The sequence below is a fragment of the Erpetoichthys calabaricus genome, chromosome 15, assembly GCF_900747795.2.
Source record: "Erpetoichthys calabaricus chromosome 15, fErpCal1.3, whole genome shotgun sequence".
Classification (NCBI taxonomy): domain Eukaryota; kingdom Metazoa; phylum Chordata; class Cladistia; order Polypteriformes; family Polypteridae; genus Erpetoichthys; species Erpetoichthys calabaricus.
In genome coordinates, this window is record NC_041408.2 from 39,552,557 (window position 1) to 39,576,296 (window position 23,740).

Below are 23,740 nucleotides of genomic sequence, written 5' to 3' on the forward strand. Positions count from 1 at the left end.
CCTTCAACACCATCCAACCTCTGCTCCTTAGGGACAAGCTGACAGAGATGGGAGTAGATTCATACCTGGTGGCATGGATCGTGGACTATCTTACAAACAGACCTCAGTATGTGCATCTCGGGAATTGCAGATCTGACATTGTGGTCAGCAACACAGGAGCGCCGCAGGGAACTGTACTTTCTCCGGTCCTGTTCAGCCTATATACATCAGACTTCCAATATAACTCGGAGTCCTGCCACGTGCAAAAGTTTGCTGACGACACTGCTATCGTGGGCTGCATCAGGAGTGGGCAGGAGGAGGAGTATAGAAACCTCATCAAGGACTTTGTTAAATGGTGTGACTTAAACCACCTACAACTGAACACCAGCAAAACCAAGGAACTGATGGTGGATTTTAGGAGACCCAGGCCCCTCCTGGACCCCGTGATCATCAGAGGTGACTGTGTGCAGAGGGTGCAGACCTATAAATACCTGGGAGTGCAGCTGGACGATAAATTGGACTGGACTGCCAATACTGATTCTCTGTGCAAGAAAGGACAGAGCCGCCTGTACTTCCTTAGAAGACTGGCATCCTTCAACATCTGCAGTAAGATGCTGCAGATGTTCTATCAGATGGTTGTGGTGAGTGCCCTCTTCTACGCAGTGGTGTGCTGGGGAGGCAGCATTAAGAAGAAGGATGCCTCACGCCTGGACAAACTGGTGAGGAAGGCAGGCTCTATTGTTGGCATAGAGCTGGACGGTTTGACATCCGTAGCAGAGCAACAAGCACTCAGCAGGCTCCTATCAATTATGGAGAATCCACTACATCCATTAAACAGTGTCATCTCCAGACAGAGGAGCAGTTTCAGCGACAGACTGCTGTCACTGTCCTGCTCCACTGACAGACTGAGAAGATCATTCCTCCCCCAAACTATGCGACTCTTCAATTCCACCAGAGGGGGTAAACGTTGAACATTATTCAAGTTATTGTCTGTTTTTTACCTGCATTTTTTATTACTCTTTAATTTAATATTTTTTGCTGCTGGAGTAAGTGAATTTCCCCCTGGGATTAATAAAGTATCTATCTATCTATCTATCTATCTATCTATCTATCTATCTATCTATCTATCTATCTATCTATCTATCTATCTATCTATCTATCTATCTAGAAAAACATTAATCCTCTGAGGCCCTGTATTCAACAGGAAAACACAAGTAAAATCTAGCATCCAGGGCTGCTCCCCCTGAATATAGTGTGCGGGGGCGTCCCGGCTGGGCATGGATGCCAGCTGCCTGCCACACAGTTTAAGAAGCACGTAGCGATTAACAACTGGGTCGGGGAACACTTAACACAAAGCATTTAATGTGCTACATTAACTTATGATGGGGTTTGAGAAAATCTAGTAAATTAAACATTGATTTTAGGATGAAGTTTAGTTTACGACATTCTACTTTAATGACAAAATAAACTATGAGAATAAAGTGGAAATGCTGACTTTAACCTCGACATAGTTTTTTTTTCTTCACTGTGTCTGTATTTTTTTTTTCTTCACCATGGCCCTAATACACTTCCATAGGGCTATACCACAAATAGCATTATAAATGCAAGTTGCAGTTTTATTATTTATGTATATAGCTTAGCTTGAAGCAAGGTCCATATTAATGCAGTTTGCCTTAATGATGGTTCAGTTGGTAAAGATGTCATCACCAAGTTGCACTTGTTTTATTTTAATTTGGTGAATACTGTGTAATGCACCTGGGCTTTGAAGTCTTGGAAGTAATAGTATTATTACTGGAAGTTGCACTATTATTTATTGTATTGTTATTATTTATTAGTTTAAATATTATGCAGTTTAATGATGGTAAAGTTGTTTAAAAAGTCACTTTAATGTGTCAGTGGACAGAGATTGTTAACATTAACAAAGTGTAGTTGGTTTACAAAAAATATTTACTCTTTATTCCTTTTCTAAGACATGTTCAGTGCAATACAACTTTTGACAAGCACCTCTGGATATTTTACTAAGTCTAAATGCCTCTTTGGATGGTTGAAAATATGTTGTCAAAATTTTAGCTTAAGTTGTTTGCAAAATTTGTTCAATAAAAAGACTCTGTATTTTGACTGCATTATCTGTCCTGCAGTGTGATTCCTTCTCTTCTTTAGTGCCACCCCCTTGAAAACTATCACTTTATGGGGCCATGCAAACCTGTATTAGTACTTATGTGCACATTAAAATGTTTTTTTGTACAATGTACAGTTCTCATGACAGTGGAATAGGTTATTCTTAGCCAGTTATTGCAGTGGAAAATGTGGTCAACATCCACTCATGCATGAGAAAAAAATACCGTCCAATACCGTGAAACCAGTATAATTTTGAAAAATACCGTGATATAGAATTTTGGTCATACTGCCCAGCACTACTGGATGGTATCTGTGAGAATTCTGAAGTGGTGACCAGGCATGTGAAACCCCAGATAGTGGGGGACTCAGTCACTCAATAGGGACTTAGTAGGGGATTTGAATTGTAGGTTTACCCCAGAAACAGTTTCGCACAATGGGTTGCCTTCAGGGTGCACAGGTGAGACCTACCTGAAAGGTAGTATTCCTAAAAATGGTGTTTTTATTTACAAAGCAGAATTGGTATGGCATGGGAGTACTACTATCATGCATGAGCTCCTGAAGAGGAAACACGTGGGAGCAAGTGGAGATGGGCCAGGGTTCTTACACACATAGCTTAGTAGACAAGAGACCACTTACGAGTCTGTCCTCCAGTCCACACTGTGTTTATTTGCTTTCAGACTTAATGCGATTCTGCCATACTCGAGCACACACTCATCATGTACAACTGTTATCAACAATGGAATAGAAATAATGGATAATTTGCAACAGTTTGTAGCTTGTGTGCTGTTGGCCTTAACTTGGTTTTATTAATATACTTTGTGAGTGTGAAAGTAACCTCAAAGACAACTTTAGGGCTATTGTTGAAATGGTAGTTCTGCTGTACATGTATTATTTGAAATCCGTCAGTTTCAAATACAGGCAGTCCCCCAGTATGAATGAGATCTTTATCCTGTGATTGTGTTGAATTTGCAGTTGAGTCAGAACAGATATATATGGTTCTTATTTAACATCAGTTAGTCAAATGTTTGTCATATAATAAACATTTTACCTTTACACATATACACATTCAACACAATGTTAAAGGCAACTTGATATGACTTAAAACCATTAATTCCTAGACCTGACAAAGTGCTGGTGCCACGCAGTATTTTCATTTCTTCTTGAGTCCTTTTTTGCTGACCCTAGCGTCACAGCTACCCTGTCTCCAGAAATCTGTAACCATGTTGCCATGTGCAGGTCAGCCATGGATGTGCTAAACAGGAAAATATCCATTCATTGAAGGAACTTTTGTCTGAAGTGTTGCTCTTTGTACCTACATAATCTGATAATAAAAGCACACAGTGATAGCCAAATGTGCACAATTTCATACTGAGAAAAATCGCCCAGATCCAAGGCAAAGATGAATGACCCAGTTTTACCTTTTTTTAATTCATTGGCGATCCACTAGCAGCAATTTTACTTGACTCACTCCTTGGCTTGGGGCACAGCAGTGAAGAAGATAACAGAGATGTAGAAGCTGAAGAAATCTGTGGATAGGTTTAAGGAATGAGATCCTGGCATACTTCAGAGAGAAACAAGCTACCAAAGAAGAAAATCCACAACTTCACATTTGTGGAAGAATAATAAGACTAGATTTCCCACTCTGGCCAGGCTTGCAAAGACCTACCTATGTAGCCTTACTCCCTCAACACTATCTGAGCATGTCTTTTTCGGTTGTAGACAGCATAACTTCCAAAAAGAGAGCCAGACTTAGCCAAGAACATGTGGATATCACTTCTCTTTTGCATTGCAACTCAAAATTCCTATAGATCCATTTTCTTCCCTGGTAACACTGATAAAGCAATTTAAGAATTTGTTTTTAAAGCCACTGATGTAGCAGTTTCAGCTATAGTTTGCTTTTTAAGCCACTGTTTGAACAATTCAACATAACTAAGTTGGTCATGTTTTACTAGAGAAAAATTAGTTTGTTGCACTTTAAAGTGTTTTTTCACACACTGTCTATTTTTACTCTTTTTGTATATATTGTAGTTAAAAGAATTATAATTAACTCTTGCTTACATTAAGAAACAAAGGATGTAAAAAAATTTCAATAAAATTTTGGTTATAAAACTAACATTTTTACGTTCTGATTAACAGATCGATTGAAAAAACAATCGACGGATTAATCGATTATCGAAGTAATCGTTCGTTGCCACACTAATTCTAATCCAAGATTTAAGTGCAAAAGTAATATCCATATTACTAACCGAGAATGCTAAACCGGATGATGGACGCAGGCACATCCGGCCATGGGCCGTAGCTGCAAAAAGACGTACTGCGCCGGCGCAACAAACAGTCCGCGAGAGTCGGCTGAGGACCCGAGAAAGGCGGACAAAAGAGGGCGAGAGAGGCGGATGAGGGTCCGCGAGAGACGCAGGCGCAAAAAGAGTCCGACAAGAGCACAGAAAACAGGAGTGAGCACATACAGAAAGGAGTCACAAAAATGAGGCCCAACAAGCACCAAAATAAGGAAAAAAAAACATCAAAGAGTACTCAAACGAGGGGAAAGCACGAAACACATTGCACACGAAACTAAACACACCAAAAAAAAAAGAACAGACGAGCGCACAATAGCAAGGCACGACCATACCCCCGCCACCCTACAGGCACGGGACGGGACGGGACACACACCAAGAGGGGGATTCAACAAGCCCATGGAAGACCAAAAAAAAGAACACAAAACCACCCCACAGACCCTACAAGCAAGGGACGGGACACACAAAGAGGGGGAGAGAGGCGGATGAGGGGCCGCGAGAGACGCAGGCGCAAAAAGGGTCCGACGAGAGCACAGAAAACAGGAGTGAGCACATACAGAAAGGAGTCACAAAAATGAGGCTCAACAAGCACCAAAATAAGGAAAAGGCACATAAAAGAGTACTCAAACGAGGGGAAAGCACGAAACACATTGCACACGAAACTAAACACACCAAAAAAAAAAGAACAGACGAGCGCACAATAGCAAGGCACGACCATACCCCCCCCCCCCCACCCCCACCCTACAGGCACGGGACGGGACGGGACACACACCAAGAGGGGGATTCAACAAGCCCATGGAAGACCAAAAAAAAAGAACACAAAAACACCCCACAGACCCTACAAGCAATGGACGGGACACACACAAAGAGGGGGATTCAAACAAGACACAGGAACACAAAAAGAAACAAAACGCTCGTGCAACAACGATCCCCCCCCACACATCCATAAGAAAAAATGTCTCGACTCTAAAAACGCAAAGCTCAACTAAAGCTTCTAACTAACGATGTACCTAAAAGTAAAAACTTTATGAACTGCATTAGATCCTACAATAGTTCATTTGCTTTTGCATATACCGGAGTAAATATCAGGCCACCAAAAGGCAATGGACCATACTGCTTTCGCATATGTGCACAAATACTGCATTGCATTGGAACAGTGCACCCTGAAACAAATCAACAACGCAAATATGCACAAATCTACATCCTAGATCCACATTACGCAATCTATCAATCAAAGTGTTGCATCGCAACAAGCACGGATTCAAAACGAAACACCTCCCGTCTCAGACATACGTTAATGGCAGCGAAGGCTACAACGGGCTTCTCACACAGCACAGGCAAATCGATTACAGCTCCAAAACAACACGTCCCAAATACTACACATGCAACAACGCGCCTCTCAAACGGCACAAGGAAAACATACACCAGGAAAATTCATTCGGATTAATGAATGTCATTTGCAATCATTGTCATTCAGTTCACTTCCCTGAAGAAACAACTGGCAATACAAGTTATACATTTACACGTTGTTGTCAAAAGGGTCAAATTAGACTGCCTTCTTTACATTCATATACTGAATATCTACAGAAGCTTATAACTGACGATGTACCTGAAAGTTAAATCTTTATCAACTGCATTAGATCCTACAAATCGGTATCCACTATGAACATTAACGGTGGCACTGCACGTGACATCCGTCTTGAAAAAATGTTGTTTATTGATGAATGTACAATGGCATGAAGTCACTTACTCAACACCATTCATAAACTTCTACAAACGTTTATGAATAATAATATTAGATTTGGAGGAAAGGTACTTTTATGAGGAGGAGATTTTAGACAGTGATTAGCTATTCTTCCAGATGCCATGCACTCAGCTATTGTTCAGTGCACCTTAAAATACGCAGACAATTGGCATTACTTTCAAAAGATACAGTTAGTAAAAAAGATACGATGTCCAGAACCAGATCATAACAATTGCTTATTACAACTGAGAGATGGTACACTCACCAATACAGATGGACTTCAGCCACATATTATTACAATTCCTCAAGCCTTTATCTGCGACGACTTAGTTACAGAGACATTTGGAACAGCAATCTCATTAGACCAAATGCCCCTTTTAACACAACGCACTATATTATGTCCAAAAAATATTAATGTGGAAAACATAAATACCCAAGTCATTCCATTACTTCCTGGAGAGACACAACTCTTTCTAAGCTCTGACAAACTTGACTCTGATCACAACAATAACCATCTTAAATGACCTTACAAGTTCTGAGCTGGAATTACCTTTTACACTTAAACGGCGTGTACAAAGAAATTTTCAAATAAACCTTTACACTGTGCCACACACTTTATTGTTTGATTTCTATTTGCATCATCTACACCGTCACACTATTGTATATCTCATTCATACATCACGCTCTTTGTCATTCCCAACACCAGGGGTTGGCGAGCGAAGCCCACCCCACAGACCCTACAAGCAACGGACGGGACACACACAAAGAGGGGGATTCAAACAAGACACAGGAACACAAAAAGAAAGAAGACGCTCGCGCAACAACAATCCTCACCCCCCCCCCCCACACACACATCCATAAGAAGTGACACCCAAAGCCACATATTCTAAAGTGAACGTCAACACCTTCACACTAGACAGCATAGGTGTCAGCATAGGTGGATTTTAGACAATGCTTAGCTATTGTTCCACATGCCATGCGCTCAGCTATTGTTCAGTCCACCTTAAAATACGCAGACAATTGGCATTGCTTTAAAACAATACAGTTGGTACAAAACATGCGATGTCCAGATCCAGAATATAACAGTTGGCTAATACAACTGGGAAATGGTACACTCACAAATACAGATGGACTTCACCCAGATATTATTTCCATTCCACAATCCTTTATCTCAGACGACTTAGTAAAAGAGATATTTGGAACAGCAATCACATTAGACCAAATACCCCTGTTAACACAACGCACTATATTATGTCCAAAAAATATTAATGTTAATCACATTAATAACCAAGTCATTTCATTACTTCCTGGAGAGACACAGATCTTTCTAAGCTCAGACAAAGTTGACTCTGATGACGACAATGAACATATAAATTTCCCCTTAGAATATTTGAACACTATTAACCCTGCTGGATTACCACAACACGACCTTGCCCTTAAAAACGGAACAATAATCATGCTATTAAGAAACCTTAACACAAAACAGGGTTTATGCAATGGCACACGGTTAGTCGTCAACACCATGACACACAATGTTATTCAAGCGACAGTTCTTACAGGATCACATGCTAACAATACTGTTCTCATTCCTAGAATTGACCTTACAAGTTCTGAGCTAGAATTACCTTTTACATTGAAACGCCGACAGTTCCCCATTAAACCTGCATTTGCCATGACCATCAACAAATCACAAGGACAAACCATGGACAAGGTTGGCATCTACCTCTCTGAACCCGTTTTTGGACATGGACAACTTTATGTTGCCTTCTCACGTGTTCGCCGTTCATCTGACGTTAAAGTTAAAATTATAAATAATCCATGCCAAGGAAGACTCATTCAAGGACAAGACACCATCTTTACTACTAATGTTGTATACAAAGAAATATTCCAATAAAACATTAATATATGACAAACACTCTATTTGTTATTTCTATGGGCATCATCCAAAGCTGCACACTATTCTATATCTAATTCATACATCTGACTCTTTCTCATGTCCCAACGCCAGGGGTTGGCGAGCGAAGCGAGCAGGGGGCGGAGCCCCCTAGTAAATAACATATTAAATACAGCTCACTTGCTTGAATCATCAAAAATAAAATAAGTGAATTGGAGTTTTATGTACAGAGCATAATTATGATATTATAGCAATAACAAAGATGGGGTTATGTATTATGTGTTATGTAATAACCAGGATAGAATTGAAAGTGTAGAGGTGATTGAACCACTAGGGTCAAGTAATATAATCATAATATACTTATGTATTATTTTATTTATATATATATATATATATATATATATATATATATATATATATATATATATATATATACATTCTGCCAATTACATTCAAAAGGAGGTGTCTCTTCTCGTTGAAAGTACACTGTGCGTGTTTGGCTGCCGCTTCTCACCGGTGTCGTTACATTTGTTTTGTTTTGTCCTATCGGACTTGACTGCTCTTTTTGAATTTTTTTTTACGAATGCCAATGGCGATTGCCTAGATCACGCCTGCTTCAGTGCTGCGCGAGCGCTCTTCCTTCTCTCCTGTTACTGCCTTCGCGGTGAGTATGAATCTACTCTTGCTTCGTTTGCAGTCACCAGTCTGAACTGCGAATGAGCAGCCTGCCCAATGTGCTTTTCCTTTTCTAGCTGGTTATGCAGTGAGATTTGGGTTGGCTAACGCAGTGGTCCCCAACCTTTTTGACAACAAGGGCCACTTTACTAGAAGCAAATTTTTTCCAGGGACCTGGGGGGGAGGGGGTGTTTAGGGGGTTGAGGATTTACACAATTTACATTTAATTTCTATTATTATTAAGTTATTAAGCAGTTCGCATACGTTTGCAACCCGAGATTTTTCTTCTTTTTTTGCATATAACAAAGACATATGTATTGCATTTGTCATTCCAACAGATTGCACATCACAAACATTAACATCGTTTTTTCATGTCTGCCGTTTCTATAGGAGGGTGACAATGAGTTAATTTCCAATGGATGTTTTTCAAATGTTGACAAGCAATAAGCAAAAGTTATCACTGAAAACCACAGAAAACAAAAACAGCAAAATAAAACAGTACGAGGAAAGTTCAAAGGAAGAAATTTTTTTTCAATGTTTCTGTTTGGGGATCGTTGTGCAAATGTGCACAATTGAGCTGCGACCACAGATCTAACTGCTGTATGGATGATTCATTCAAGCATTTGAAGGTCACTTTATTGTAATGAAAGTATCTGCTGAATGTACTTTGTAGTAACGAGATTTCCATAGACTCGTGTCATATGGGGAAACTGTCAGGACCATAAAAATACTTCATTGTAATACTCTCTCACCTCGGTCTCTCTTCTCTCTCAGGCGCCGCTGCAATGCCCCCACCCGCCAAGTGTTCTGAAAAATCTGAGTGAGTCTCCGTTGTGGGCAGTTCTCTCGGGCTGCTGACCAGGGTTTGAGAACCCCTGGGCTGACGTGTGTAGCTGGAGTTATCATGGTGTTGTGTGGCATTCTGTTCAGTCTTGGCAGTGTCCACCGCTGTCTGGATATTCTTAGCCTGTTCTGTCTCTGGTTTGGAGTTGTGCTGTGTGTTGTCATTTCTACTTTTTTGGCAATGCAGCTCATATATTCTCCATATGAACTTAAAAATCTTGACTGTCATCCACAATTGGTCTCCCTGACTTATAGTTTCTTCCAGTCGCTTGGAATTACTCACCGTCCTCGCTATATTCACCAATCTAAAAGAGGCCCCTCGCGGATCTATGGCTCGCACACGTCGATTCCAAGTATATTGACATCTCACCGTGTTCACTGGCGTAACGCTAGGGCTGTCCGAGGAATAAACATTGGCCATCTTCGTCCTCTTCAGGAAGTGTCTTCGCCCTATTCTCCCGGCTGTTTAGGCTCAGCCTTTTGAACACTCGCTCCATCACTAACAATACCTCACTTATTAATGACCTCATCTCCCAGAAGCAAGTGGACATGTTTCTTCTTACAGAAACTTGGCAACAACCTGATGACTATTTACATTTAAACTTGCTGTCTTCCCCAGGCTATAGCCACATACAGTGGTGTGAAAAACCACTGATTTCTTATTCTTTTGCATGTTTGTCACACAAAATGTTTCTGATCATCAAACACATTTAACCATTAGTCAAATATAACACAAGTAAACACAAAATGCAGTTTTTAAATGATGGTGTTTATTATTTAGGGAGAAAAAAAATCCAAACCTACATGGCCCTGTGTGAAAAAGTAATTGCCCCCTTGTTAAAAAATAGCCTAACTGTGGTGTATCACACCTGAGTTCAATTTCCGTAGCCACCCCAAGGCCTGATTACTGCCACACCTGTTTCAATCAAGAAATCACTTAAATAGGAGCTGCCTGACACAGAGAAGTAGACCAAAAGCACCTCAAAACTAGACATCATGCCAAGATCCAAAGAAATTCAGGAACAAATGAGAACAGAAGTAATTGAGATCTATCAGTCTGGGAAAGGTTATAAAGCCATTTCTAAAGCTTTGGGACTCCAGCGAACCACAGTGAGAGCCATTATCCACAAATGGCAAAAACATGCAACAGTGGTGAACCTTCCCAGGAGTGGCCGGCCGACCAAAATTACCCCAAGAGCGCAGAGACGACTCATCCGAGAGGTCACAAAAGACCCCAGGACAACGTCTAAAGAACTGCAGGCCTCACTTGCCTCAATTAAGGTCAGTGTTCACGACTCCACCATAAGAAAGAGACTGGGCAAAAACGGCCTGCATGGCAGATTTCCAAGACGCAAACCACTGTTAAGCAAAAAGAACATTAGGGCTCGTCTCAATTTTGCTAAGAAACATCTCAATGATTGCCAAGACTTTTGGGAAAATATCTTGTGGACTGATGAGTCAAAAGTTGAACTTTTTGGAAGGCAAATGTCCCGTTACATCTGGCGTAAAAGGAACACAGCATTTCAGAAAAAGAACATCATACCAACAGTAAAATATGGTGGTGGTAGTGTGATGGTCTGGGGTTGTTTTGCTGCTTCAGGACCTGGAAGGCTTGCTGTGATAGATGGAACCATGAATTCTACTGTCTACCAAAAAATCCTGAAGGAGAATGTCCGGCCATCTGTTCGTCAACTCAAGCTGAAGCGATCTTGGGTGCTGCAACAGGACAATGACCCAAAACACACCAGCAAATCCACCTCTGAATGGCTGAAGAAAAACAAAATGAAGACTTTGGAGTGGCCTAGTCAAAGTCCTGACCTGAATCCAATTGAGATGCTATGGCATGACCTTAAAAAGGTGGTTCATGCTAGAAAACCCTCAAATAAAGCTGAATTACAACAATTTTGCAAAGATGAGTGGGCCAAAATTCCTCCAGAGCGCTGTAAAAGACTCATTGCAAGTTATCGCAAACGCTTGATTGCAGTTATTGCTGCTAAGGGTGGCCCAACCAGTTATTAGGTTCAGGGGGCAATTACTTTTTCACACAGGGCCATGTAGGTTTGGATTTTTTTTTCTCCCTAAATAATAAACACCACCATTTACAAACTGCATTTTGTGTTTACTTGTGTTATATTTGACTAATGGTTAAATGTGTTTGATGATCAGAAACATTTTGTGTGACAAACATGCAAAAGAATAAGAAATCAGGAAGGGGGCAAATAGTTTTTCACACCACTGTATCTAAACCCAGGTTAACAGGAAAAGGGGGTGGCCTGGCTGTGGTTTATAGATCTACCTTGACAATGAAGGAACTCTCCTTTTTTGAAGTCACATCTTTTGAATATATTGCTGGTAAAATGGTTTCCTCCCCTCCTGTACTGCTGTTTTTAGTTTATCGCCCTCCCAAATCTGTGGTGAACTTTCTGTCTGAATTTAATGAACTTCTCACTGTAATCTCATCTCTTTGCCCTGCTGTAATTTTACTTGGTGATTTTAATATTCATGTTGATATCAACTGCTCTCTTACAGCTGAGTTCATCTCTATTTTGGATTGTTTTGACTTGACACCGCATGTGGATTTCACCACTCATACTCATATTATTGACTTGCGTTGTTCAATTGGCTTCAATACTGTCTCTGTCTCAGGTTCACTCTCTGGTATTTCTGATCATAAGATTATTGAATGTAACTTTAGCGTTATTACCACTACATCTGTCAAGAAAAAGTCTATCTCCTATCTCAACATTAGGTGTGTTAATTCTGATAATTTTTTGCTGCTTCCCTTCTGTCTTCGTCTCTTTCTGAATTGCATCGTCTTCCCTCTCCTGAAAACGTGGTTTCCCTTTATAATAGCTGTGTTTCCCAACTATTAGATAACTTTGCTCCCTTAAGGACTAGGCATGTTCCAGCCTCCCGCTCTTGTCCCTGGTACACCGGTGAGGTCAGAGCTATGAATGCCACTAGCCGGCGTCTTGAACGGCTTTATAAGAAAACAGGCCTCATAGTTCATTCACAGCTTTACACTGAGCACATACTTAAATATGGGGATGCCCTTAACACTGCTCGCTCCAACTATTATTCCTCTGTTATAAGTGGTGCTAAGTCTAGGCCTAGAACTCTTTTTAGAACTGTTAATAAACTACTCCAACCCCCTCCTCTAGCATGCCCCAATACAGCTGAACAGTGTCAGGCTTTCTTACATTTCTTTAATACCAAAATTGATCAAATCTGTCACAGTTTCCCCTCTACACCACAGTCACTCACTCATTCTGATCTGCCATCTCCATCATCAAGACTCGCTTGTTTCTCACCTGTTAACTCTCTTGCCATCTCTGAACTCATTAGTAAGTCTAATGCCTCCTCCTGTCTGCTTGATCCTGCCCACACTTCTCTGCTTAAGACAAGCTCATCCATAATTGGTATTCCTATTGCCTCATTGGTAAATGCATGTTTCAGTTCAGGTTCTGTCCCTACTGTCCTCAAAACTGCTGCAGTTGCCCCAATCCTTAAAAAACCTGACTTGGATCCTTCTTCTCTCTCCAGTTACAGGCCTATCTCTTATCTCCCTTTTTTGGCTAAGGTGATGGAACGCGTGGTTGCTACACAACTCCATACTTTTCTTGTAGATAATACACTCTATGAGCTTTTTCAGTCTGGCTTTCGTACACAGCACAGCACTGAGACAGCTTTTCTCCGTGTAGTCAATGATCTTCTCCGGTCTGCAGATTGCGGTTCCCTTAATATTCTCCTCCTTCTTGACTTAAGTGCAGCATTTGACATTGTTAACCATGAAATCCTCCTGTCACGTCTCTCTGCTGTAGGCATCTCTGGCTTAGCCCTTCAATGGCTCACATCTTATCTTTCTAATGGGCAACAATTTGTCACACTCGGCCAATATAAATCCTCTACCTTACCTGTGTCACATGGTGTCCCTCAGGGTTCAGTCCTTGGGCCATTACTTTTTCTACTTTATATCCTTCCTTTGGGTCAGATTATTCGCAGACATGGCCTTAACTTCCACTGTTATGCAGACGATATACAGTTATATCTTAGTACAGACTACCCTACAGATTCACCTCCCAGCACACTCACAGAATGCATCACAGATCTTAAGCTATGGATGGAAAATAACTTTCTCAAACTTAATGCCAATAAAACTGAAGTGTTACTGGTAGGTCCAAAATCCCAACTTCCTAAGGCATTCAATTTCTCTATTTCTGTTGATGGCACACTTGTCAAACCTGCTCCTGTTGTCAGAAACTAACTTTGAGTTACACATTAGGTCTCTTTCCAAAATTTCATTCTATCATTTCTGTTAAGTTGCCCGTCTCCATCAATTTCTGTCCTTGTTCGATGCTCAAACTCAGGTTCTTTGTTTCATAATGTCTCGTATTGATTACTGTAATTCCCTCTTCATTGGCCTCCCTGCAAAATCTATACAGAAGCTACAGTATATTCGGAACTCTGCAGCTAGAGTCCTCACCCACACAAAGTGTCTTGCTCATATCTCCCCTGTTCTCTCCCAGCTTCACTGGTTACCGGTTCCATCAAGGATTAAATTCAAGATTCTGCTTCTCACCTTCAAAGCCCTACACAACCTTACCCCCCCCCCCCCTCTACCTCACTCAGCTAATAGCTCCTTACACTCCTTGTCACTCTCTCAGGTCCTTGAGCAGTAATCTCTTTACTGTCCCACGTACCAAACTCTCCACCTTGGATGGCAGGTCCTTCAGTGCTATAGCACCTCAACTCTGGAACTCTCTTCCTCAGTCTCTCTGATTTTGCTCCTGTTTCTGTACTTTTAAATCGCAACTGAAAACTTTCCTCTCCTACAAACCTTTGTCATCTGTGTAATTTATTTATTTTTTTTTACTCTGTATGTAAAGCGACCTTGGGTTTGTGAAAGGCACTCAATAAATGTAACCTATTATTATTATATACTGTATAAACACAATTTTCAGTGTTGTAGCAGAGTGCAGATGCAAAAACTAAAGCTAAATTTAAGTTTGGTAGGGCCAATTTTGAACAGATGCTGCAAAGTCTAAAAGTGATGAACTGAGATAAGCTTTTAAGTGTGAAGACAGTAGAAGAGCAGTGGAACAGGATTAAAAAAACATATCATACAGGACAGGTACATTCTGAAATTTGGAATTAGTAGGAAAATAAAAATTTCTTTGTAGTGGTTATCTAAGGAAATAAAAAAGAAGCTGCAATGGAAAAAAAAAATATTAAGGAAGCTAAAACACAGGTAGAGCGGACTATTTTGCAGATTTGGCGAAAGATGACCCAAAGATATTCTTTCAGTACAGGCAGTCTCTGGGTTACATATGAGATAGGGACTGTAGGTTTGTACTTAAGTTGAATTTATATGTAAGTCGGAACAGGTACATTATTTTAACAAATGCTATTGTTGACCGACTGTAACCAAGTGCTCTGCCAATGAATGATGGAGTTTCACCTCTTTCTGACCTTTTTATTATTTCTACTTTATTTTCCATGGTGATGTTTTTTCTCTTCTTTACTATATCACCAGCATTTGCATGAGATTTGTGTTTCAGAAACATTGTTGAACGGTGAAGACAAAAGGTTAAGATGAGCTCTTCTGCACAGCACTGTACAGCTATCACAACAGGAAGGCACCAGTCGTCTGATGTATAGAGTGGTCCAGATCTAATTATGCAATTTTCATTATGCTATAACTTATTCAGTTTATTACATAGAAAATCAACCGAAAAATCCCGGACCATCGAGAAGTGTGCGAACTGACGACATGAAGAATCGTCTTCGTGCCAAACTGGAATCGTCCCTGCATAAATTAAAGTCATCCAGATGATCTGGATCTGCATAATTAGATCTGGACCACCCTGTACTGACAAGAGACAACTTCCTGCTATGTGCGTAACAGTACAAGCAGGCTTGCTATTGAGAATGAATGGGGGCAGTGAGGGGCGGTTCATCACCAGCCCACCTCACAGTCACCTCCACTACAGTATGTTGCCTGCAGCGTACACAACACCACCGCCCCCATTCAACACGCAGCCATCCGAAGCACACTACAATGCTACCCCCCCGCCTCCCCGTTCAGCCACAACTGGATCACCGCTTGCAGCATTACCAGCTGTGCACCTAGAACGAACGGGGCAGCCGTGTGTGGTGGGTGGACAGTGAAACCGCTTGCCGCCGGGAGCCACTGGAGGGACACTACACTGCGCGAGCAGCGAAATCGCCCCCTCCAACCTCCGTCCAGCCACCACTTGCAGCGTCCGCAGGCCAAAGATGACGGAGCGGCATTTACTGAAGCACATGCGTCACAGCTGCGGCCCCGTTCGTAGGTAGAATGTCCGTAACCTGGGGACTACATGTATTATACTAGTATTAGTACATCTTTATTGGTACATCAGATGTACTTAATTGACTCAGGCGCCACCGCGAGTGGCAGCTATTCCAGCAGCTCTGTGTATGACTTTATTTTTCTACCTTTTTCTCTATTTCACTGTTAACTCCTACCACTTTCTTTTATGTGGACTCGTTACCTGGACACTCAGGCGCCGCCGCGAGTGGCAGCTATTCCAGCAGCTCTGTGTATGACTTTATTTTTCTACCTTTTTCTCTATTTCACTGTTAACTCCTACCACTTTCTTTTATGTGGACTCGTTCCCTGGACACTTTTTACTACTTGGACATGGATTTTTACACGCCGAGACTCGTCTATTCAAGTAGTCAACTTCAAGCGCTGAGAACAAATGCCCACGCCGGTTTGGTTCCCTATTTACCTGACGAGGTAAGAAGACGGTATCGCAGCAGCAGAGCCGGTGCTAAGATAAAAGCCAAGAATTTAGTGAGAAAGTGCCGCTACAAGCCTTCAGTGCCTTCTGTGATCCTGGGAAATATGAACTCGCTACCGAATAAAATCAATGAACTGGCTGCGCTGGTGAAAAATGTCAGGACCTATTGAGAATGCAGTTTGTTGTGTTTTAGTGAAACGTGGCTAACAACTAACATCCCAGATGCTAACGTGGAGCTACCCGGGTTTAGCACAGTTAGAGCAGACAAAGACGCAAATACCTGCGGAAAGCAGAAAGGAGGTGGACTTGCACTCTATGTCAATAAAAGATGGTGCAACTCTGGTGTGGGGAACAGCCCGGACACAGACAGGTAGACATGATGGTTTCACCACACACACGTTTATTTACAATATTTACAAGTTCAAGGTGCACAAAACCCAGTGCCGCAGCACCAATCACCCCTTAAGTCCTGGCCACACAACACAATGCCTTCTCAGTCTCTGGTCCGCCTCCACTGCTCTCCACCGAGCTTCATCCTCTTCCACCCAACTCTTGCCATTGAATGGAGGAAGGCGGCCCCTTTTATACACCCCCGGATGGACTCCAGGTGCTTCCCGAGGAGCCTCCGTTGACACACCCCTGTGTGGCGGAAGCTCTGGCTGTGTACCCGGAAGTCCTCCGGGTGTCCCCAATCCTCTTCCTCCCAGCACTTCCGGGTGTGGCGGAAGTGCTGAGGTCCAGGGCTCCCAAGGCATCGGGGCACCCCCTGACGGTGACCACGGGCCCCTACAGGATTGAACTTCCAAGCTCTGTACCCATGGCCCCCAATAGAACCAGGGTGGTCGCCCCCTCGTGTTCTGGAGGAGGCACAAGCCCTCCTCCGGTCCTCCTGGGCATCCTGACCACAGTGCCCCATCGCCAGCGAAGACACGTCGGTCGGAGCGACACAACCCGTGAGGGCGGTTCAACCCCGAAGTGAGTCCTACTCTTTGTCCAGTGTCCAGTCTGGCACCCTGGAACTCTTCTTCGGCACCCTCTTCGAGGTCTTCGCGCCTCTCTGTTCTGCGCCGCTCACGCCTTCGTAGCCTCCGCCGGTTGTGGGGTTGCCCCATCGCCAGCGAAGTGTCCTCCTGCCAGACGGTCCGTCCGATGAGGGCCGGTTTCCCACGAAGCAGGTCCTACTGCTCGTCCCGGGTCCAGTCCTGCAACACACAGAAACAAGGGGGCAGAGCCGCTGCCTGCACACCCTTCCCTGGCGTCCCTCTGTGCCACGCACTGGCAGCGTTCCCCCCTTCGACGGAGCCCGGAACTTGCCTGTTCGGCACCCCCTCCGCGGGTTCCGTGTCCCTCCAGATGATGACACTGACGGGACCACCTGCATTCCTTTCTTTTCCGCTGACTTTGGGAAGTGGCCCTTCTCTGGACGTGCGCACCCAGCTGCACGTCCCTTCCTATCGGAGGAACCGGCATTCACCCCTCGATTCCTCCTATCAATCTTGGACTCCCCAACGGTCTCGGTCTGCGCATGGGAAACACACAGATCCAAGCCTGTCTGCGTCTGTGCAGAACAACGGGAGACTGCTGCAGGCTCGGGGCATCGGGCGCTAGGACCCCAGGGCACTCATCAACCCCTGTCCTGTCTGCCCTCTCGCTGTTACTCCCCTCACCTCGCGAACAGCCTGCACCGCCGCATCCGCTGTTGGAGACCCACCGACATGGTTCCGATCACGAATGTCATGGGCCCCTTCGGTGGGATCTCCCTTATCCTTTATGGGGACGGTCTCACTTACCTTCGCCGCCACGTCCCTCCGGCTGAAGACTCCAGCGCCGCGCCTATCCGCCCACTGTCGCAGCGTCATCACAGACGTGGCCGCCTTCACCTCCAGCTCCTTCAATCCTCTACGGAGGAAGTGTATCACCTGGAACAGCGACTCAGCGGGCTGGAGGCATTCCTCCAGCTCAAGCAAAGCCGCTAGCAAGCACAGATCATCAGTCGGTAGTTGCCTTATCTTTTTGTAAGGCATATCCGCCGGCTGCTCTCTGAGGGGCCTTCCCACAGGCCTTGTCGGGTCCTTCCTCGGCCCGGGATGGACATTCCTTGGGCCCGCCTCCATCCAGTCATCGAGTCGACGGACACGCAAGACACACTGACCAATCCCGTGCCTGTCCCAGGGAGGGACTTCCGGTCCGCGGCCATTTTGGCTCTGTTTCCTCTTCTCCTGGTGCGGCGACGTGCCTCCGAAGAGCCAAGCAGCTGCTGCAGCCTGCCGAGCTGCAGCAACTCCTTCCTCGTAGCATCACGTGCTTCTGCCTCTGCGCCGACGACAGCCTGAGGATCGGCATGCCGTTGCCACTGACGCAGACCCAGGCAGTCCCTGCCTGCAACACAGAAGGTAAGTTTGTCCCCGCAGGGCACTTACCTTCTGGGTCTCGTCTTTCCGTGGCGTCGTCCTCGCCATGCTGCCGTCCCGGACGTCCTCAGTGACAGTGTGCCTGCAGGAGCCCGCTGCACTCCGGCAACATCTTTGATCGTTTCCCCGCACCAGGGGAATATGGCCGTTTGGTGGACCGTGAGGTGATTCACTCACGCGGGGTTGTGCAGGCGCCGCGGCGTGTGTGGGCTAACCTGCTGCTCTGGACTGCCCACAAAATTATTTATTTGGGGTCCCTGCCTTGTAGCAGGCAGAGAGTCCCATCTGGGATGCCATTGTGGGGAACAGCCCAGACACAGACAGGTAGACATGATGGTTTCACCACACACACGTTTATTTACAATATTTACAAGTTCAAGGTGCACAAAATCCAGTGCCACAGCACCAATCACCCCTTAAGTCCTGGCCACACAACACAATGCCTTCTCAGTCTCTGGTCCGCCTCCACTCCTCTCCACCGAGCTTCGTCCTCTTCCACCCGACTCTTGCCATTGAATGGAGGGAGGCGGCCCCTTTTATACACCCTCGGATGGACTCCAGGTGCTTCCCGAGGAGCTTCCGTTGACACACCCCTGTGTGGCGGAAGCTCTGGCTGTGTACCCGGAAGTCCACCGGGTGTCCCCAATCCTCTTCCCCCCAGCACTTCCGGGTGTGGCGGAAGTGCTGAGGTCCAGAACTCCCAAGGCATCGGGGCACCCCCTGGCGTTTACCAGGGGCCCCTACAGGGATGAGCTTCCAAGCTGTTTACCCGTGGACCCCAATAGAACCAGGGCGGTCGCCCCCTCATGTTCTGGAGGAGGCACAAGCCCTCCTCTGGTCCTCCTGGGCATCCCGGCCGGGCATGAACCCCAGCCTGGTGCCACACTGGACATGTTAATGTTAAAATATCCACTTGCTGCAGGGACGTCGAACTGTTGGAGTCTGCGTCCCTATTACTTGCCCAGAGAGTTTGGACACGTCATTGTTTTTATTGTTTACATCCCTCCTCGGGCGGACGTGGAAATAGTGGGTGACATCATCCATTCCGTAGTTGCTAAATTACAAACGCAGCACCCTGAGGCACTTGTGCTAATTGCTGGAAACTTCAACCATGTAACGCTGGACAAAACATTACCTGCCTTCTCCCAGTATGTGAATTGTAATACCCGGGGAAATATGACTCTTGATCTACTGTATGCAAATGTTAAAGATGCATACAGCGCCACCCCGCTGCCTGCGCTTGGGAAAGCAGATCATAACCTGGTTCTGCTTCAGCCTCACTACAAACCAAGAGTGAGGGAGCTACCTACAACCACACGCTCATTCAGGAAGTAGTCCCCTGAGGCAGAGCAGGCTCTGAGAGACTACTTTGGAACTGCGGACTGGGATATCCTGCAGGGATCTTATAGTGAGAACATTGAGGAGGTTGTTGACTGCACTACTAACTACATCAGCTTCTGTATGGACATTGTAGTTCCAGTAAGAACAGTATGCAGCTATGCTAACAACAAGCCATGGATTACAAGTGAGATCAAGGGCCTTTTGAACCAGAAGAAAAGGGCTTTTAAAGGTGGTGATCAGCATGAGCTTAAGTGCGTGCAGAAGGAACTCTGAGTCCAGCTCAAGGCAGCGAAGGAGCAGTACAGGAGAAAGCTGGAGCAGAAGTTGCAGAATAACAGCATGAAGGAAGTGTGGGATGGGATGAAGATCATCACTGGCTGCAGCTCGAAGCGAGGTGCCACCATCGAGAGCGATGTGGAGAGAGCAAACCAGATGAACAACTTTTTCAACAGGTTTGACCACCCTAACCCACTCTCACCTCGGAGTACTGCATCCTCCACCCATCCTTCTGCTGATACCAGCATAGGAGAGAGTTTACCCCAACCCACAATTACAGCAGCCCAGGTAAGCAGAGAGCTGAGGAGACTTTGTGCCCGCAAAGCAGCGGGTCCAGATGGAGTATCGCCACAACTGCTGAAGGCCTGTGCATTGGAGCTGGGGAGTCCTCTACAGCGCATCTTCAACCTGAGTCTGGAACAGGGGAGAGTCCCGAGGCTTTGGAAAACATCTTGCATCACCCCAGTCCCAAAGGTATCACGTCCTAGTGAGCTGAATGACTTCCGGCCTGTCGCTCTGATGTCGCATGTGATGAAGACCATGGAGCGGCTGCTGCTTCACCACCTGAGGCCACAGGTCCGTCACGCCCTCGACCCACTGCAGTTCGCATACCAGGAGAAGGTAGGAGCGGAGGATGCCATCATCTATATGCTACACCGATCCCTCTCCCACTTGGACAGAGGCAGTGGTGCTGTAAGAATTATATTTCTGGACTTCTCTAGTGCCTTCAACACCATCCAACCTCTGCTCCTCAGGGACAAGCTGGCAGAGATGGGAGTAGATTCATACCTGGTAGCATGGATTGTGGACTATCTTACAGGCAGACCTCAGTATGTGCGTCTCGGGAACTGCAGGTCTGACATTGTGGTCAGCAACACAGGAGCACCGCAGGGGACTGTGCTTTCTCCGGTCCTGTTCAGCCTATATACATCTGACTTCCAATACAACTCGGAGTCCTGCCACGTGCAAAAGTTCGCTGACGACACTGCAATCGTGGGCTGCATCAGGAGTGGGCAGGAGGAGGAGGAGTATAGGGACCTAATCAAGGACTTTGTTAAATGGTGCGACTCAAACCACCTACACCTGAACACCAGCAAAACCAAGGAGCTGGTGTTGGATTTTAGGAGGCCCAGGCCCCTCATGGACCCCGTGATCATCAGAGGTGATTGTGTTCAGAGGATGCAGACCTATAATACCTGGGAGTGCAGCTGGATGATAAATTGGACTGGACTGCCAATATTGATGCTCTGTTTAAGAAAGGACAGATCCGAATATACTTCCTTAGAAGGCTGGTGTCCTTCAACATCTGCAATAAGATGCTACAGGTGTTCTATCAAACGGTTGTGGTGAGCGCCCTCTTCTATGCAGTGGTGTGCTGGGGAGGCAGCATAAAGAAGAGAGCCGCCTCACGCCTGGACAAACTGGTGAGGAAGGCAGGCTCTATTGTAGGCATGGAGCTGGACAGTTTGACATCTGTGGCAGAGTGACAGGCGCTGAGCAGGCTCCTGTCAATCATGGAGAATCCACTGCATCCACTAAACAGTATCATCTCCAAACAGAGGAGCAGCTTCAGCGACAGACTGCTGTCACTTTCCTGCTCCACTGACAGACTGAGGAGATCGTTCTTCCTCCACACTATGCGACTCTTCAATACCACCCACGGGGGTAAACGTTAACATTATTCAAATTTATTGTCTGTCTGTATACCTGTATTGTTATCACTTTTTAATGTAATATTTTCTTTATCAGTATGCTGCTGCTGGAGTTTGTGTATTTCTCCTTGGGATGAATAAAGTATATCTCTATCTATCTAGTAAAAGGATAGGTCAAGCATGAGGTGAACGGTGAACTGTGACAGGAATAGTAAGTGGATATTAAACATAGAAACGTTTTTCTGAGCTCTTCACATGTAAGGAACGGGTAACCTCCCAGCATTAACATGTACTTCAAAGGAGGTAATGAGTAATTTGAAAATTAGGGAGAAGTAGTGCTCAGATTACAAAGGCTGAAATCAAACAAATCATCAAAACCAGAAAATATTTATCATTGAGTGTTTAAGGAAGTTAGAGTACATATAAAAACCCTTGAGACATATTTTTAGGAAGTCATTGCCCATTTGGGAAATTTCGAAGGACTGGAAAATGGCAAAAATTATACAAGTATATAGTCAGAAAACGGAGACAGTGTTTTACTAACATGCTGGATTTTATGAGGAAGCAACAAATGGATATCACCAGAGTAGTGCATATGATATTATTTATCTTGAGTTTCAGAAAGCATTTGATATTTGAGAGATTGGGCATCAAACTAAAAGACTTGGAAGTTCAGGGCGTAGTGTGTAGATGGGCACTGAATAGGCTAAAACACAGAAAGCAGAGGGTTATGGTGCAAAGAACCTTATCAGAATTGGGTGAAGTTAAGAGTGGTGTCCCTCAGAAGTCAGTGCCAGGGCCACTGCTTTTTTTAATATGTATACTATAATTGATTTGGCTATGAATATAAATAGCAAGTTGGTTAAGTTTGCAGACAATACCCAGCCAGGAGGATTGTCAGATAATCTAGAATCAGTTGAATCATTACAGAAAGACAGCATATAGGCTTTGGCAGGTTTGTGATAGATGACATTTATTGTAAGTAGTTAGATACACAGTGGAAGGTGCTGAAAATTGAAAGTACACCTATGAGAAGGATTTAGGAGTTATAGTGGGTCGTCGCTATCAACTTCCAGATAGTGTTCAGAAGCCATTATGAAGGATTACAGAATGTTAGGTATAAGTCAAAGGAGGTTATGCTCAAAGTTTATAACACACTGGTGAGGCCTCATCTGGAGTACTATGTACAGTTTTGGTCTCCAGGTTAAAACAAATACATAGAAGCACTTGAAAAAAGTGCAGAGAATAATTAGTAAATTACTACTGTGTGACTTGCTTTTTAAGATTCAGAAATGTTAATTGCTTTTTTTTTTTTCTTTTTCTTAACCAGTGTTCCGGCCAGTGTTGGAAATGTGAACGTGAGCAGGTGTGGGTATAGCAGGTCTGCAGCCTTAGAAAAAGTTTCCATTTAAATAATGAATAATTGGATGTGCTTGCACTGGGGAGTGGAGCAGGTGCGCGCGTTCCATGGAGAAGATGGCTCATCCCCAGGATTGTGTGAGGCAGTCAGCCGTCCATGCGTTTCCTTGCTGGCACATGCAAAAGGTCTGATTGTCTCATTATTAGCCCAGGGCAAGCAACAGGCGATTTCACCTGCAACCACTCCCCATCATGTAAAAGGGGAGTTATACCACAGCAGGTTAGAAGGATTGGGAAAAAGATGTGGTCAGCTAAACATATTATAGCTTATTATACTAGGTGATCAGTAAAACTAAAGACAAATGCCCT

The 23,740-nt window shown here is 44.4% G+C and overlaps 1 protein-coding gene across 1 annotated transcript in view; it reads left to right on the forward strand.

Annotated features, from left to right (window-relative positions):
* dnaaf10 (dynein axonemal assembly factor 10) overlaps positions 1–23,740 on the forward strand; it is a 222,300-nt gene that overhangs the window by 152,750 nt on the left and 45,810 nt on the right. The window lies entirely within an intron of this gene.